General features: G+C 34.5%; 2 protein-coding genes across 3 annotated transcripts in view; one reads left to right on the forward strand and one right to left on the reverse strand.

Annotated features, from left to right (window-relative positions):
• Window positions 1-5,896, forward strand: part of LOC141480407 (uncharacterized) — a 109,046-nt gene extending 103,150 nt beyond the window's left edge. For both annotated transcript variants that reach the window (XR_012464322.1, XM_074170349.1), the window contains 2 exons: window positions 59-1,870; window positions 1,936-5,896. The gene's annotated coding sequence lies outside the window, so the exon portion shown is untranslated. The remainder of the gene's footprint in view (window positions 1-58; window positions 1,871-1,935) is intronic.
• Window positions 1-16,967, reverse strand: part of LOC141480414 (uncharacterized) — a 388,666-nt gene that overhangs the window by 40,197 nt on the left and 331,502 nt on the right. The window lies entirely within an intron of this gene.

Here is a 16,967-nt window from a genome sequence, read left to right on the forward strand (position 1 = left end):
AACAAAAGTGAACTTTGATAGGATGAAACCGTATACTGAAAATTAAATTTATTTTCAGGTCACTCCTACTGCTCGGAACAGTAGCATTCCCTGTAACCAGTCCATACAAAATCGAAACAATCAACAATACCGTAGGCGTGTATTATCATGAAAAAGGTAATATTATTCTTACGAACGACAAATGGACGCTACTCGCTAAAAACATTTCCCAAATCAAAGAAGCCTTTGATAACAACGTTAAGATTCTAGATTCATTAATCAGCATGACCTCGATTTACGGTCAGAGTATGAACACATTTCGCTCTGAAGTCAAAACACACACCGGCCTTATCTTACAACTAAGTAGCTCAAGCGGTGAGAGATAAGTTTCGTGAAATTGCAATGGATGCAAAACACCCTAGACGAAATAAACGTGGTCTCATAAATGGCATTGGATCTATTTTTAAGTCAATTACTGGAAATCTTGACGCTTCAGATGGCGAATTTTATACAAATTCAATAAACAGACTAAATAACGATGAACATCAATTAGAGAATTTATTAAAAAATCAAATATCCGTTACTACTTCTGTTATTCAAAATTTCAATACAACAATAAGAAAATTGCAAATTGATGAAAAAACATTTAATGAAGACATTCGAGTTATAGAAAAGTCAATAACAGAACTGAACGACAGAATAGCACAAGTGGAAGCAAAATTGAAATTTATAGAAATTTGTGAAAAACTTATTGAAAGCTTTTTATTTATTCAAGAAAACGTTGATGATGCCTTGGATTCAATTACATTTGCAAGATTAAATATTATTCACTCGTCAATCATAACACCTGATCACTTAATAAATGCACTACTAGAAATTTCTCAAAATTTAAGAAGAAATAACCTTCCTCTCCAACCAAAATTGGACAAAATAGCTCAATATCTCGAAAGAATTGAACTAGAAGCCTTTCAAACTGAGCACAACCTAATATTTGTACTCAAAATCCTATTGACTGAACCTCCAATTTATACCCTATGCCATGTGTACCCCATTCCAATATTTGATGATAGAACAGGGCTACATCATATTTTGCAAATTTTACAACAATATATCGCGAAAGACGATGACTCTTTAATGTTCATACCAATCACGGATATGAGTGCGTCTAAGACATTGACATTCCAAACTAAATTGTGTTACAATGTGTTCGCATATCCGATTGACCAAAACTCAATTTGTGAAGCCCAAATTTTCAAGTACACGAAGAACGTTCCAACCAACTGTCAGAGCTCCTTATTTTTCAGTCAGAATTATAAAGTGCACAAAATTGAAACGAACCTATGGCTAGTGATACTCTCGGAACCTTTACAAGTGACTACAAACTGTCCCGAAAAGAAAGTGAAAACGGCATTAATAAACAAGAGCTCTCTCATAACTCTTGAAACGGAATGCAGTGCCTTTATTGGAGTAATAAAAATTCAAGCTGATTCCAGATTTTCGAAATATTCAAATATCTCGTATGGATCACATTCAGTTTTAATACCATACGAATGTTGCAATAGCCTACCGGACAAATCAAGTATTCCAAAACTGAAGCCATTGAAATTGAACGACTTGAATGTCGATGATTTGGAAATTGCCAAACACAAACTTGATTCATATTCCAAAACCCTGGATGATTTGATAAATCAACCATATGTAACCAAACATATTTCTTGGTTTACATACTTCACCATTACGCTAATTATTGTGTTAATAATTCTGTACACCTTTTGTAAATGCAGAAGCCTAGCAATTGCAGATGTCAACAACCCACCACCGCCTCCAAGACCCTTCAGGCCTTTTAAGCGTTTCACAAGTATGTTCCCAAGAAGAAGACCTATCCTTCAAGGTGAGATTCCCGAGGACGAGGAAATCACATTAGACGATTACTAATAAATTTTTTGTATTTTACAGCCCAAAAGTTGCTTTATAAGGAACCAACTTTTTTTGGTAAAGGGGAGTTGTTATATGCCCATGGCTGACCTCTACCATTCATCTCCAAGGTGACCATCTCAAGAGCATAGCTGAATCATCATCCGGCACCTACGCAGTTCCAGAAAGATCCCAGGCGCCGTTTACTGTTCTTTGTTCACCTAGAGGCTTACTTCATGATATTTTTTCATATAAAAACGTCCTGCGTGGCGTAATAAAGTTAGTTGTATTCTAGTTGTCATACTGTTACTACTCAACTCTGGGGATACAGATCTGTTTCCCCTGTTCAATAAATATTAATTTTTGAAAAGTTATTTTTCTCAAGTGAGTTATAACATACATGTTATATGCCCATGGCTGACCTCTACCATTCATCTCCAAGGTGACCATCTCAAGAACATAGCTGAATCAACATCCGGCACCTACGCAGTTCCAGAAAGATCCCAGGCGCCGTTTACTGTTCTTTGTTCACCCAGACGCTTACTTCATGATATTTTTTCATATAAAAAACGTCCTGCGTGGCGTAATAGTTAGTTGTATTCTAGTTGTCATACTGTTACTACTCAACTCTGGGGATACAGATCTGTTTCCCCTGTTCAATAAATATCAATTTTTAAAAAGTTATTTTTCTCAAGTGAGTTATAACAAAATTGGCGCAGTCGGTAGGATCCTTCAACACTATACGAAACAAGGAACAGCCTAACCGATAGTGGTGGATCCTAATCCTTCAAGTAAGAACCAACAACCCCAAGCCACAGGACCATAGCAGGACGGTCTCTTCAACGGTAGAAGAACAAGCGCACGCTAACTTCGCCGGAGCAACGCTAGTGAAGCCGGATTTCATCCTCCATGGACATCCTTTGGTAAGCAACAAACAAAGAATCATCTCGATTTTTAATATAATTGAATATTTCTATTCTTGTGTGTACTGTTCTATTTTCAAAAAAAATGCCCAACACAAATGCTTCACCCAGTGCACCCCCACTTGAACCCTATAAATTGAGTGAAATTTTTTCAATTGTCCCAGAATATGACGGTGATCAAATTTTTCTTAATACATTCATAAGTGCGTGTAATACCGCTTACCGCATGGCAATTCAAGACCAAAGAATTTTACTTATTTTACATATCAAAAACAAACTCAGAGGTAAAGCAGGAGAATTAATAAGTTCTCGCAACCCAGAAACTTGGGAAGAAATCAAAATATTGCTAAACCAATATTTTGGTGATTCTCGAGATTTAGCCTCTTTAATTCAAGACCTGCAGAGAATTTTCCAAATGCCAAATGAGTCTCCTCTTGTTTTTATTAACAGACTTCAAACTCATAATGCAAAAATGCATGCGGCTATACAAAAACAACCGCTCACCGCAGAAGAAAAACAAGCCCAACAAAATCTTATCGAAACCATGACGCTAAACTCGCTATTAGCAGGTTTAGAGCCAACAATCGGACAAATAGTAAGAGCAGGAAATCCACCCTCAATGCTCGAAGCTGTCCAGAGAATTAAGAGAGAATTACAACTCTCTTACTTCCAACAACAGAAACTCAATAAAAATATGAATCTTAACCAACACAAAAAACCACAAAACCCTATACAACAAAAATTTTGTAATCTCTGTAAACGACAGGGACACCTCCAAACCGAGTGTAGAGTCAGACAGATTCCCCAACAAAATTTTCAAAAACCCATGTTCCAACAAAATCCATCGAGCCAACAAAATTTTCAAAAAACAAATTTTCAAACGCAAGGTGTCAGACCTAATCAACCCGCATCAAATCAAAATCTAAATAGGCCATCGTTAATTAAACAAAACCCAAACCAACAAAGACCATCGGCTATACAACCCAATCCTTATTTTAATCGAACAAACACTCAAAGAGCACATTATCTCAATCAAGGCATAGATAGTTATCAAGAAAATTTTAATGAACTTTCTGAAAACCCCTACGAATACGAAGACTATGCAGCCAGTTTTCCAACATATCAAAATTTTCATGAAAACCCGAACGTTGACTCTGTTGATTACCCGCAAAATCAATTCAATCAGGATTTTCAATTTGGCTCAACAGCAGCAGACCCTCCTCCTATCGACCCAACGTCAGAAATTCAGACCCAAATACAAACATTGAATTTGGATCCCAACCTGAATTTTCCAGAGCAGAAATTCGTATAGAAAAATCATTTATGCTTAATTCAAAAAATTTATATTATATCATGGATGCCACAAAAACATTCAAAATTCTAATAGATAGTGGAGCCGGAATTTCAGTATTTAAACCCAAAACTGTCGAAAAATATAGAAATCGCTCACCAGAAAATGTTATGATTCAAGGTATTACTAACGAAAGAATTCAAATAACCGAATCAGTACTGGTGCCCTTTTCAGACACTGACCCCCACAAAATCTACATATACAATCTTGACATAGACTTTGACGGACTTCTCGGAGCTGATTTTTTGGAACACTATCATTGTGTTGTTGATTTTCAAAACAAACAATTAATAACTGATTTCAAAACCATACCTCTTTTCAAAGTGATAGACTCGAATAATGTACCAGAGTCTTCCCAAAATTGTCAAAATTCAGAAAAGAAACACCAAGTTACGTTGGACCCAGAAACATCAACCGCAGAACTTGACGATATTTTTGAATACGACCCTGACAATTATGCTTTTGAAAGTAAATTTGACTACTACCAATATTTAAAAGAAGAAATTCCAAATACTATAGAAATCGAACCTCGGACAGAAGGAATTTTTAAATTAAAATGTCATCTCTCAAATACTGATGCTATACTGGTAGCTCAGAATAAAGAAAATGTTCGTTTGCCAAACGCCTTAGTAAAAGTAAATGAAAAAGGAGAATTTTTCACTTCAATTATAAATTCAAACGCTATACCTAAAGTAGTAGAATTTTATAATCTGGATATTGAACCAATTCAAAATTTTTCCTTGAACCCCATAAACGAAACAAAAATCGAAAAAAATTATGTAGATAGGGAATTTGAAATAAAAAAACAATTACGATTAGATTATTTGAACGAAGAAGAATCCGAAATAATTACGCAAACTTGCTTGGAATTTTCAGACATCTTTTATTTGGAAGGTGATCGACTCACATTCACAAATGAAATAAAACATTCAATCGACACAAAAGATGCAAAACCGGTTTTTACCAAATCATATCGCTACCCTCAAATTCATAAAGAGGAAGTGAAACGACAAATAAACAAAATGCTAGAAGATGGAATTATACGCCCTTCTATTTCTCCCTGGTCATCTCCAGTGTGGGTTGTACCAAAGAAAATAGATGCATCAGGAAAACAAAAATGGCGTGTAGTTGTCGACTATAGGAAGTTAAATGAGCTTACTGTAGATGACAAATACTCTCTTCCAATGATATCGGACCTTCTGGACCAACTTGGCAAATGTCAATACTTCACCACCTTGGACCTTGCTTCTGGTTTCCACCAGATCGAAATCGATGACAAGGACATTCCCAAAACAGCATTTTCGGTAGAAAATGGCCATTACGAATTTCTTAGGATGAGTTTTGGCCTCAAGAATGCTCCATCAACATTTCAAAGGGTGATGGATAACATTCTTCTCGGAATCCAGAATGAGCGATGTCTTGTCTATATGGACGACATCATCATTTATTCCCCTACCATTCATGAGCACATTTCCAGACTAAAAGAAGTATTTAAAAGACTCCGCCAAGCCAATCTCAAAATCCAACCAGATAAATGTGAATTTCTTAGAAAGGAAGTAGCATATCTTGGACACGTAATAACCAAAGACGGAGTAAAACCAAATCCCGACAAAGTCGATTGTATAATAAATTTCCCAGAACCTCAAAACCAGAAAAGTATAAAATCATTCCTCGGATTAGCCGGATATTATAGAAAATTTATCCCAAATTTTGCTAAAATATCAAAACCCCTCACGAAACTACTTCAAAAAGACACACCTTTCATTTTTAATGATGAATGTAGAAAATCATTCGAAGAATTAAAACAAGCACTTGTTTCAACCCCAATTCTAATATACCCAAATTTCGAAGACACATTTCTTTTAACTACAGACGCAAGCGCATACGCTATCGGAGCCGTATTATCCCAAGGCCCTATTGGCAAGGACCTACCTATTGCATACGCATCGCGAACTCTCTGTTCCGCAGAATCAAAGTATTCCACGATTGAACGAGAGCTATTGGCGATAGTATGGGCAGTCAAGCATTTTAGGCCCTACCTTTTCGGTAGAAAATTTAAACTAATTACGGACCATAGACCCCTAACTTGGCTATTTTCCATAAAAGATCCAGGAAGTAGACTCGCAAGATGGCGTTTAAAGCTTGAAGAATACGACTATGAAATTATATATAAACCCGGAAGAATACATAAAAACGCTGACGCACTTTCAAGAATCAAAGTTGATTCCACAAAAGCCTGTCTCGTTTTTAATACAAAACTAATACCTTCAGGTACCTTCATTTTGCCAACAAATGAAGAACTAGATCTTGAAATAATCCAAGATCCGGTACAAGAACCAGAGGAATCCGAAGGAAACCCTGAAAACCCTGAAAATATTGAAAACCCTGAAAACTTCGAAAACCGTGAAGGCGATCAATCAGAATATACACCAGAACAGATAACCGAAGAGTTCACAACATTCGTAAATTTATACAAAACAACATCTCTGATTGATTATTCAAAAGTCGAGTATTTCAATTGCCAATTTCTCGATAAAGAAAATAAAAACATTCTAATATTCCCTAGACAAAAGGAATTGAAAGACTTTCACTATAAAATCTTTGAGGATATTCTTGAAGAAGATTACGAATTCAGAAATCTCAAAATAAATATTGTATCAAGCAAAACAATAAAACACAGAAAATATTATATAGTTCCTCTCACTTATGATCCAGAATCGGTGATTGAACACTTGTTTCTCACCCTGTATAGAAGTCAAAATGATTTAGATCCCTCTAAAGTATATTGCATTGAAACTAATCCTGAACTTCCCATTTTAGAAATTCTATGTTTCATTTTTGCTCAAAAGGATATAAAATTCAAAATATGCAATAACATCATTACCACTCCGGATAAAGATCAAATCCCGATCATAATTGATCAAAATCATAACGGAAAAAGTAATTTACATCGAGGTATCAATGAAACAATTCGTAGAATACGGGAAAAATATAATTGGCAAGGACTCAACAAAGATGTTGAAAATTTCATAAAAGCTTGTGATGTTTGTCAAAAAACAAAAATCTGTCGAAAAAATTTAAACAACCCATTAGTCATAACCGAAACGCCTAAAACAGCTTTCGAAAGAATAAACATCGACGTAGTTGAAATCCCAACGAAAAATTACGCATTGAGTATACGTGACGAACTGACAAAATTCACACAAGTGTATCCAATCCCAGACAAAACAGCAAAAAATATTTCAGATACCCTACTTTTATTTTTCCAGCACTATGGAACCCCATTACGAATCCATTGTGATTACGGTCGAGAATTCGATAATGCCCTTCTAAGAGACCTTTGTACCCTTTTTGATATAAAGCTAACATATTCTAGTGTCAATCATCCCCAATCCAACGGATCTGTGGAAAGATTCCATGCAACATTATTAGAAATGATTAGAGCCCATCTGGCTGAACACCCAGATGATCACCCTTTTAATGTATTACCATTCGCGGTAATATGTTATAATAACTCTGAGAACAAATCTCATGGATTTACACCCCATGAATTAGTTTTCGGACACACGGCAAGCAGGCCTCCAGAAAAACTATATAATCAAGAACAACTTATTACAAAATACGTGAGAGACCTAAATAATAGACTCTCTCATTATTACAAAGTCGCACGAGAAAAAATCGAAAGGAAAAAGGAGAAAGCTAAAATCCGTTTCGACAGAAATATTTCTGGAGAAAAACCCAATTACAAAGTAGGCGATAAAGTTTACGTTAAGGAATCGCAAATAAAAGACAAATTGCAAAATAAATTCAACGGCCCATTCATAATTGAACAACTCTTTCAAAACTCAGCAATACTTCTAAATGTGCAAACAAATCAAAGAACAAAAGTGAACTTTGATAGGATGAAACCGTATACTGAAAATTAAATTTATTTTCAGGTCACTCCTACTGCTCGGAACAGTAGCGTTCCCTGTAACCAGTCCATACAAAATCGAAACAATCAACAATACCGTAGGCGTATATTATCATGAAAAAGGTAATATTATTCTTACGAACGACAAATGGACGCTACTCGTCAGTAAAAACATTTCCCAAATCAAAGAAGCCTTTGATAACAACGTTAAGATTCTAGATTCATTAATCGGCATGACCTCGATTTACGGTCAAAGCATGAGCACATTTCGCTCTGAAGTCAAAACGCACACCGGGCTTATCTTACAACTAGCTCAAGCGTTGAGAGATAAGTTTCGTGAAATTGCAATGGATGCAAAACACCCTAGACGAAATAAACGTGGTCTCATAAATGGCATTGGATCTATTTTTAAATCAATTACTGGAAATCTTGACGCTTCAGATGGCGAATTTTATACAAACTCAATAAACAGGCTAAATAACGATGAACATCAATTAGAGAATTTATTAAAAAATCAAATATCCGTTACTACTTCTGTAATTCAAAATTTCAATACAACAATAAGAAAACTGCAAATTGATGAAAAAACATTTAATGAAGACATTCGAGTCATAGAAAAGTCAATAACAGAACTGAACGACAGAATAGCACAAGTGGAAGCAAAATTGAAATTTATAGAAATTTGTGAAAAACTTATGGAAAGCTTTTTATTTATTCAAGAAAACGTTGATGACGCCTTGGATTCAATCACATTTGCAAGATTGAATATTATTCACTCGTCAATCATAACACCTGATCACTTAATAAATGCACTACTAGAAATTTCTCAAAATTTAAGAAGAAATAACCTTCCTCTCCAACCAAAATTGGACAAAATAGCTCAATATCTCGAAATAATCGAACTAGAAGCTTTTCAAACTGAGCACAACCTAATATTTGTACTCAAAATCCCATTGACTGAACCTCCAATTTATACCCTATATCATGTGTACCCCATTCCAATATTTGATGATAGAACAGGGCTACATCATATTTTGCAAATTTCACAACAATATATCGCGAAAGACGATGACTCTTTAATGTTCATACCAATCACGGATATGAGTGCGTGTAAGACATTGACATTCCAAACTAAACTGTGTTACAATATGTTCGCATATCCGATTGACCAAAACTCAATTTGTGAAGCCCAAATTTTCAAGTACACGAAAAACGTTCCAACCAACTGTCAGAGCTCCTTATTTTTCAGTCAGAATTATAAGGTGCACAAAATTGAAACGAACCTATGGCTAGTGATACTCTCGGAACCTTTACAAGTGACTATAAATTGTCCCGAAAAGAAAGTGAAAACGGAATTAATAAATAAAAACTCTCTCATAACCCTTGAAACGGAATGCAGTGCCTTTATTGGAATAACAAAAATTCAAGCTGATTCCAGATTTTCGAAATATTCAAATATCTCGTATGGATCACATCCAGTCTTAATACCATACGAATGTTGCAATAACCTACCGGACAAATCAAGTATTCCAAAACTGAAGCCATTGAAATTGAACGATTTGAATGTCGATGATTTGGAAATTGCCAAACACAAACTTGATTCATATTCTAAAACCTTGGATGATTTAATAAATCAACCATATGTAACCAAACATATTTCTTGGTTTACGTACTTCACCATTACGCTAATTATTGTGCTAATAATTCTGTACACCTTTTGTAAATGCAGAAGAAGACGTCGCAGCAGCCTAGCAATTGCAGATGTCAACAACCCACCACCGCCTCCAAGACCCTTCAGGCCTTTTAAGCGTTTTACAAGTATGTTCCCAAGAAGAAGACCTAGCCTTCAAGATGAGATTCCCGAGGACGAGGAAATCACATTAGACGATTACTAATATATTTTTTATACTTTACAGCCCAAAAGTTGCTTCATAAGGAACCAACTTTTTTTGGTAAAGGGGAGTTGTTATATGCCCATGGCTGACCTCTACCATTCATCTCCAAGGTGACCATCTCAAGAACATAGCTGAATCAACATCCGGCACCTACGCAGTTCCAGAAAGATCCCAGGCGCCGTTTACTGTTCTTTGTTCACCCAGACGCTTACTTCATGATATTTTTTCATATAAAAAACGTCCTGCGTGGCGTAATAGTTAGTTGTATTCTAGTTGTCATACTGTTACTACTCAACTCTGGGGATACAGATCTGTTTCCCCTGTTCAATAAATATCAATTTTTAAAAAGTTATTTTTCTCAAGTGAGTTATAACATACATGAACAAACACTGATAAGCCACTTCCGCCCCAAAATCGGTGTTGTTCATCTACTGATTGGTACTTATGATGCACTAATTTTGAAATTAAGTTCACATTGAATCGAATTGTGTATTCGATCGACCCAATAGTAATAAGGCCGAAACTTTATTTCGTATCATCTTCGAATGCCCGATTTACACTGTTATGAAACAAAACAAACAATTCCTTCAGAATTTGGATGAACTTATTCATGCTTCAGAGAATATAAGTATTGCGGTAGCCAAAGAAATCTCAGAATATATCTGGAACTTTCTCAGGTTACGGTCATTTATATCGAGTGAATGATGGTTAGTTTATTATTCTTTTAAGATTTTACAATCTACTGTTAGCAGATTGTTATTTGATAAATTCATCTTAATACGTATATACAGGGCTATTCAAATTCGTTTCTGTATATGGGGATCTCGTAAACGATAAGAGATAGAGTATCGGTTAAACTGTGGCAAAGTTACGTATTTTAGAGACCTATTCAATTATGTGAAGAAATCGAATATAGCTCTTTTGGTTCTGGAGATATACAGTTGAAACCAAAAAATCCCAAATTATTTTTTTGCCTATATCTCCTTTATTCGCAGACATATTGAAAATCTGTCCACATTTTGCTATTGGCACTTGATGTAGGCTCTCAGAATATACCCGTGAATTTTATATACAGGGTGTCATCTGACTTGGGCCACCCCCATCTTTGAATTTTTGAATACGGACCTGTATTTTTTGTTGTAGTTTTTTATCGAAGACGTTCACTTCATACTGAGAAATTAAATTAAATTTTATATTTTGGGGTGTTTCGATAATATTCGATTATAATTGTGTGAATTATTCTTTTTTAAATTACGGTCCTGGAAATTGGTTGACTGAGTTGAATAAAAACATAAAAGCAACTTTCACGTCTCCCTATGTATCGTAGAGTTTTTTTTCATTTTTAGGTACCTATTCATATTTTTTCCATTGCTCTGAGCGTTTTCTACAATGAACTTCGAATAAGAAAACCTTTTATGTTTATTTGAAACATATCTACATTAAAAATAAATTATATGTGTTTCAATAAGCAGAAAAAGAAATAATAGCAATAATAACATCCGAAACGAACACTATAATTGTAATGAAAATTGAAATGAAGTAATTTATATAGGTACCCAAAAAAATTATTGGCGCAATAAATGTTCGAATTGGAGTCCTGCATTGTTGTGAAATCATTCAAAATTCTCAATCTCGAGTCTTCCACATTTTCTATCTCTCTGCCAGCGTAAATCCTATTTTTCAATGTCCCCCATAGAAAATAGTCCAAAATAGTAAGATCTGGTGATCTTGCAGACCATCTTATTGTCCCATTATTTGTCTCGAAATGGAAGGACTCCAATTCGAACATTTATTGCACAATTATAGTGTTCGTTTCAGATGTTATTATTGCTACCATGCTCATCAAAACACATATATTTTTGTAGCAGATATGTTTCAGATAATCATAAAAGATTTTCTTATTCGAAGTTCATTGTAGAAAACGCTCAGAGCAATGGAAAAAATATGAATAGGTACCTAAAAATGAAAAAACCTCTCGAAAAACTCTACAGTACATAGGGAAACGTGAAAGTTGCTATTGTATTTTTATTCAACTCAGTCAACCAATTTCCAGGCCGTAATTTAAAAGGGAATAATTCACTCAATTATAATCGAATATTACCGAAAAATCCCGAAATATAAAATTGAATTTAATTTCTCAGTATGAAGTGAACGACTACGATCCAAAAACTACAACAAAAAATACAGGTCCGCATTTAAAAATTCAAAGATGGGGGTGGCCATATCAAGTGCCAGTAGCAAAATGTGGACAGATTTTCAATATGTCTGCGAATAAAGAAGATATAGGCAAAAAAATAATTTGTGATTTTTTTGGTTTTTCCTGTGTATCTCCAGAATCAGAAGAGTTATATTAAATTTCTTCACATCATTGAATTGGTCTCTAAAATACGCAACTTTGCCATAATTTAACCGACGTTTATGAGATCCCCATGTACAGAAACGAATTTGAATAGCCCTGTATATTTCTGAATGATGCAACTTTATTTTCAGTATTTAAATATTAACATATGTCGCAAAAAGAATTTGAAACTTTATAACTTCTGTTTATTATATGCGAGCGCTTTCCGCAGCTGGATGTGCTATCATCATCTTCTTGGCTTTACTCAAAAGTTTGAGTACTGCCAAGTACTGGTCGGTTCGACGTGGGTGCTTTGTTCACTCACTCGAATCGACCGCCGTGTTGGTCGCTGGTTCAAGCCTCAGGCTGAACGATCGATTTTCACTGGCTATCGTCCAACCCGTCTTAGGAATCACAAGTTAAAAGGTAAGACCTCGTTAGTCCTTAGCTCGCCCAAGTTTCGACTTCTGAGGGTTGTCGTTCGTGGGAATGCGACAGCTGGTTAACGGAAAAAGATTTTAAACAGATTTTTTTCATCAGAATATATATAATTATCAAATTTACTGTCAAGTACGCAAATAATCATTCGACTCGTGTGAATTTGTGAGGGAAAAACCATGAATTTTTCTAATGACGAGAAAGTAGATTTGTGATGTTTGAGAAATGCTACTGAAAATCTGGCTTTGTATGGGGAATTGTAGCGAGAGACGGTACAATTCATTTGAAAAACCCTCAAATGAGAGTTGTACAGTAACTAAAAGGTGGCGATACCCAAACCAGTAATAATAAAGTGATATTTATTCGATTCAGGATTCGTGGACTACCGAAAAATTGGGAACAAATAATTATTGAGAGAGATTGCACATCAAAAAAATTTGGAAAAGAAATAAATTTAGACCTTGCAAAGTCAGAAAAATCCACCAACTGCATTTAACGGACTATGATAGAAGAAAAATAATAATGAGTAATGAAATTTTATGGTGTGATGAGAGTAGATTCACAAATAATTGATGGTTCAATAGAAATATTCATTATCACTGGCAACAAGAAAATTCCTTACTACATAGAGATACAAATTTCTAAGAGATCTGAATTAAATGTTTGGCTTGTGTATGTATTATGTATGTATTAGACAACAAGATTATAGGTCGCTACTTTTTTTAGACAACTTTGACGGGGCAATTATATTTTGAATTCTAATCAGAGACTCTAGTTGAGTTGTTGGAAGATTTTCCTTTGAATATTCTGTTGAGAAAATATCATTATTTTCAATATGATGGAGCACCGCCACATCGCATAACTATTTGCATTGATGAAATAAAAACTAGACGTATTTAAAAAATGAAGTTGTGATGAAATCTAATGAATGAAACATCGCATTTCAAATTGATTTATATCAGATTATAACAAATATGAAACAGTATTGTAGAGTCAAAAAACGAAACAGGTCAAATCTAGTTTTTAGCAAATATTTAAAAAACAACCACTTATATTCTGATCTGAAAAGAGATTATTCTAGTTCCCTAAAAAAGAAAACTTGTCCAAATTACCCGACCTTGTAGGTCTTACCGTTTACGGGATATTACAATAGTGGGATCAGCTAAAAAAACTGCCTGTATATTCGGCTGTCTTGCAATGTATAAGGAAAAATATCGTTACCTAATAATAAATCAATATTCTAACTCCTATGAAAATGTGGACCGGCACGTTTTAATTTGGAATAAACAGAAACTTGTCTACAGAAATGGATGTGCTAGGCACCTTGTCCCATATTATATCTAAGATAATAGCATCTGAATTTTAACTCACGATTTGAGTTATGTAATGAAGCAATATTGCAATGTACTCCTAATTTAGCAGAAATATATGTTTCATCCATAGCGATATTGAACTTAAGTAATTCTAATTTTCAGGAAAATGTTCTACTAATAAACAATTGTGCACCACTATCGAATATGATATGACACATTCCTACTTTGGATCTGTATCTCTGTATCTGTAGAGTAGGGAGGGTGAGTGTAAGCCCACGCACTTAGGCCACATGTGACCCATTGTACATCCTCCCAAGGAGGATGTACAATGGATATTTTATTAGTATCTGAATGAGCAGCATCATTTACTGTAAAAGAATCGCTATTATTTGTTTGCCTAGCGGAATTAGAATTACATTTTAGAAGTGGTGTAAGGAACCTGTAGTGTTCTACACTGCAGTTTTGAAGTTCACTTTTTTTGTTGTTATATCCTATTTTACCCAATAAAGACCATTATTATTATATAGGTTTTTTTCAATTATCTTCAGGTACCACTGAAGGTGCAGCAGGATGAAAGTCTAATAAAGTTTGACGAGATTTTGAACAGGATCGACTTATCTTCTGACTAGAACACAAATTGTTGGTATGAGCAGTGGCCAAATAATCGATACAAGCATTCTGATTTTTTATAATTTAAAACCGGTAATGTGGCGTTTTATACAGAAAAATTTGAGGTCTTGATATACATTCATTAGGTTTAAAAATAGATTCGAATGTAGTGAATTGTTTAATTATATGATCTGATCTGTACTACTAGACATATTATTTCATTAATTCAACCACGGAATAAAAGTATGACGAATAATTTTTAAACAGCCGAAATTCCCGTAGTTTACTCAAAATTAAATGTTTTCTGAAAAGAATTGACAAAAACCTGTTCTCTCCTCAATGAATCGGTAATTTAACAGATTTTGAACTAAAGTAATCAAATTTTTTCAAAAGTATTGAAATGATGAACCGATCCGGCACGAAGAACCATGCAAGTTAGCCAGTTTGGTTTAGGGAATGAGGTCAATAGAATTTGCTTTTGTAGGTGCTACAGTGTTTCGTAGGTTACTCTCTGCCCTGAAAGAAATGAAACAAGTAGGGCAAACGAAAGTAAATGAGCTGAGCGTTCAATAATAATAATACGGAAGTATATACATGTATATGTATCGAAAAAATATGAAAGAGAAAAAAATTTATAGTAATAATGTGGGATGGTGCCTTTCAAGATATTGTTCAAACTATAATGGGATATCAATAATATGAATACTACCACAATGTCTCCAAACTGGAAAAGTAAATAGTATTGTCAACTATTTCGCAAATAATTTCTAATCTACAAGATTTACCAAAGAAAATGATTGTATGCTTTTTCGTTCGAATTTTCAATACAAACAAAAAAGGTCTTATAAGTTACTTTGTGTTCTACCTGGCTCATGTACATACAGAAAATAACAAATAAAAGAAAGTTGAACAATTTCAATATCAAATGGTTAAACTTAGATTAGTTCTTCTGTCGGGCGTCCCGAAATACACACGTTTTCTCATCCATGTTTCACCATGAATGGCCTTCATGAAAAGCGGCAAAGTAACAGGGTTTAAAAACATCGCTGATACCACACGCAGCTTCGAAATTCTCAGGGAGTTTCAGTCTTACAATTCAATTCTGATACGCCAAATCAGTGTGTCACCTGATGACACCTTTTCTGCATCCCAGACTGACAAATGAGTTTAAAATACACGTTCCTCAATTAATAATGGATCAGGTGAAATTGGATTTTTCAGTAAGAGATTTCACGTTCAACTTGTTGAGGATGCTGCAGACAGGATGAGAAATTGAGTTCGAGTCGAAATTGGATTTTCGAACGGAAATTGGGATAGTGGGGAATAGACCGAATTTCGAGTGAGGAGTTGAAACAATAGATATTCGTGAATAAAGGTATCAGTTTGCTGAAAGTTAATACTTTGACCTTTGTAAATATCAGACCAGTTGGGCAGAAACTAATGAACAGGTTAATGAACTAATGAACAGGAATATTATAAGACATTATATAGGTCTATTCGAATTCGTTTCTGTACATGGGGATCTCGTAAACGATAAGAGATACAGGGTCGGTTAAATTGTGGCAAAGTTGCGTATTTTAGAGACCTATTCAATGATGTTAAAAAAATCGAATATAGCTCTTTTGGTTCTGGAGATATAAATGAAAAAACAAAAATTCCCAAATTATCTTTTTTTCTATATTTGACTTGGGCTACCCCCATCATTGGATTTTCAAATACGACATGTATTTTTTGTTGTAGTTTTTGGATCGTAGACGTTCACTTCATACTGAGAAATTAAATTTTATTTTATATTTAAAATAAAAATATTTAAATATATGTCCAAATAAGTGATGACCACAATCACTGAACCTCGGCAAATATTTCCTGAGCAGCCAGTTTATCGATTTGCAGATTTTTTTGGAAAATTGTGTACAGAGTGCGCACTTCAAGATTGAAATAAAGTTTTCCAGATTCATCATATTTATGAAAAATATTCGAATAGGTTAATTCAATTTGCAAGTAATTGCAATTCTTCTGAAAGAATAAAGGAAATTTTCCAATTTTTTCCAGTATCAATAGATTTGATTTGTATATTAGATTGCGTATCTGGTGAAAATTTCAAGTCGATGTCTCATTTACTTCGGTCAGATAATCCATCTGTCGGCTGCCACCCGCTAATTGTCAGTTGTCACTTATTAGCCGTAACTTGTTAATGTCACTTGGCACTTGCTAGCTGCCTGATGTCACCTTTCAGTCAGGATGTTACTCTATCATTTTAAGACATGTTTTTATTTATCATTTGGAATCAACAA

The sequence above is a fragment of the Leptinotarsa decemlineata genome, unplaced genomic scaffold (genome assembly GCF_025532065.1).
Source record: "Leptinotarsa decemlineata unplaced genomic scaffold, Ldec_3_MD MMD2_P_RNA_scaffold_8, whole genome shotgun sequence".
NCBI classification, from domain to species: Eukaryota; Metazoa; Arthropoda; class Insecta; order Coleoptera; family Chrysomelidae; genus Leptinotarsa; species Leptinotarsa decemlineata.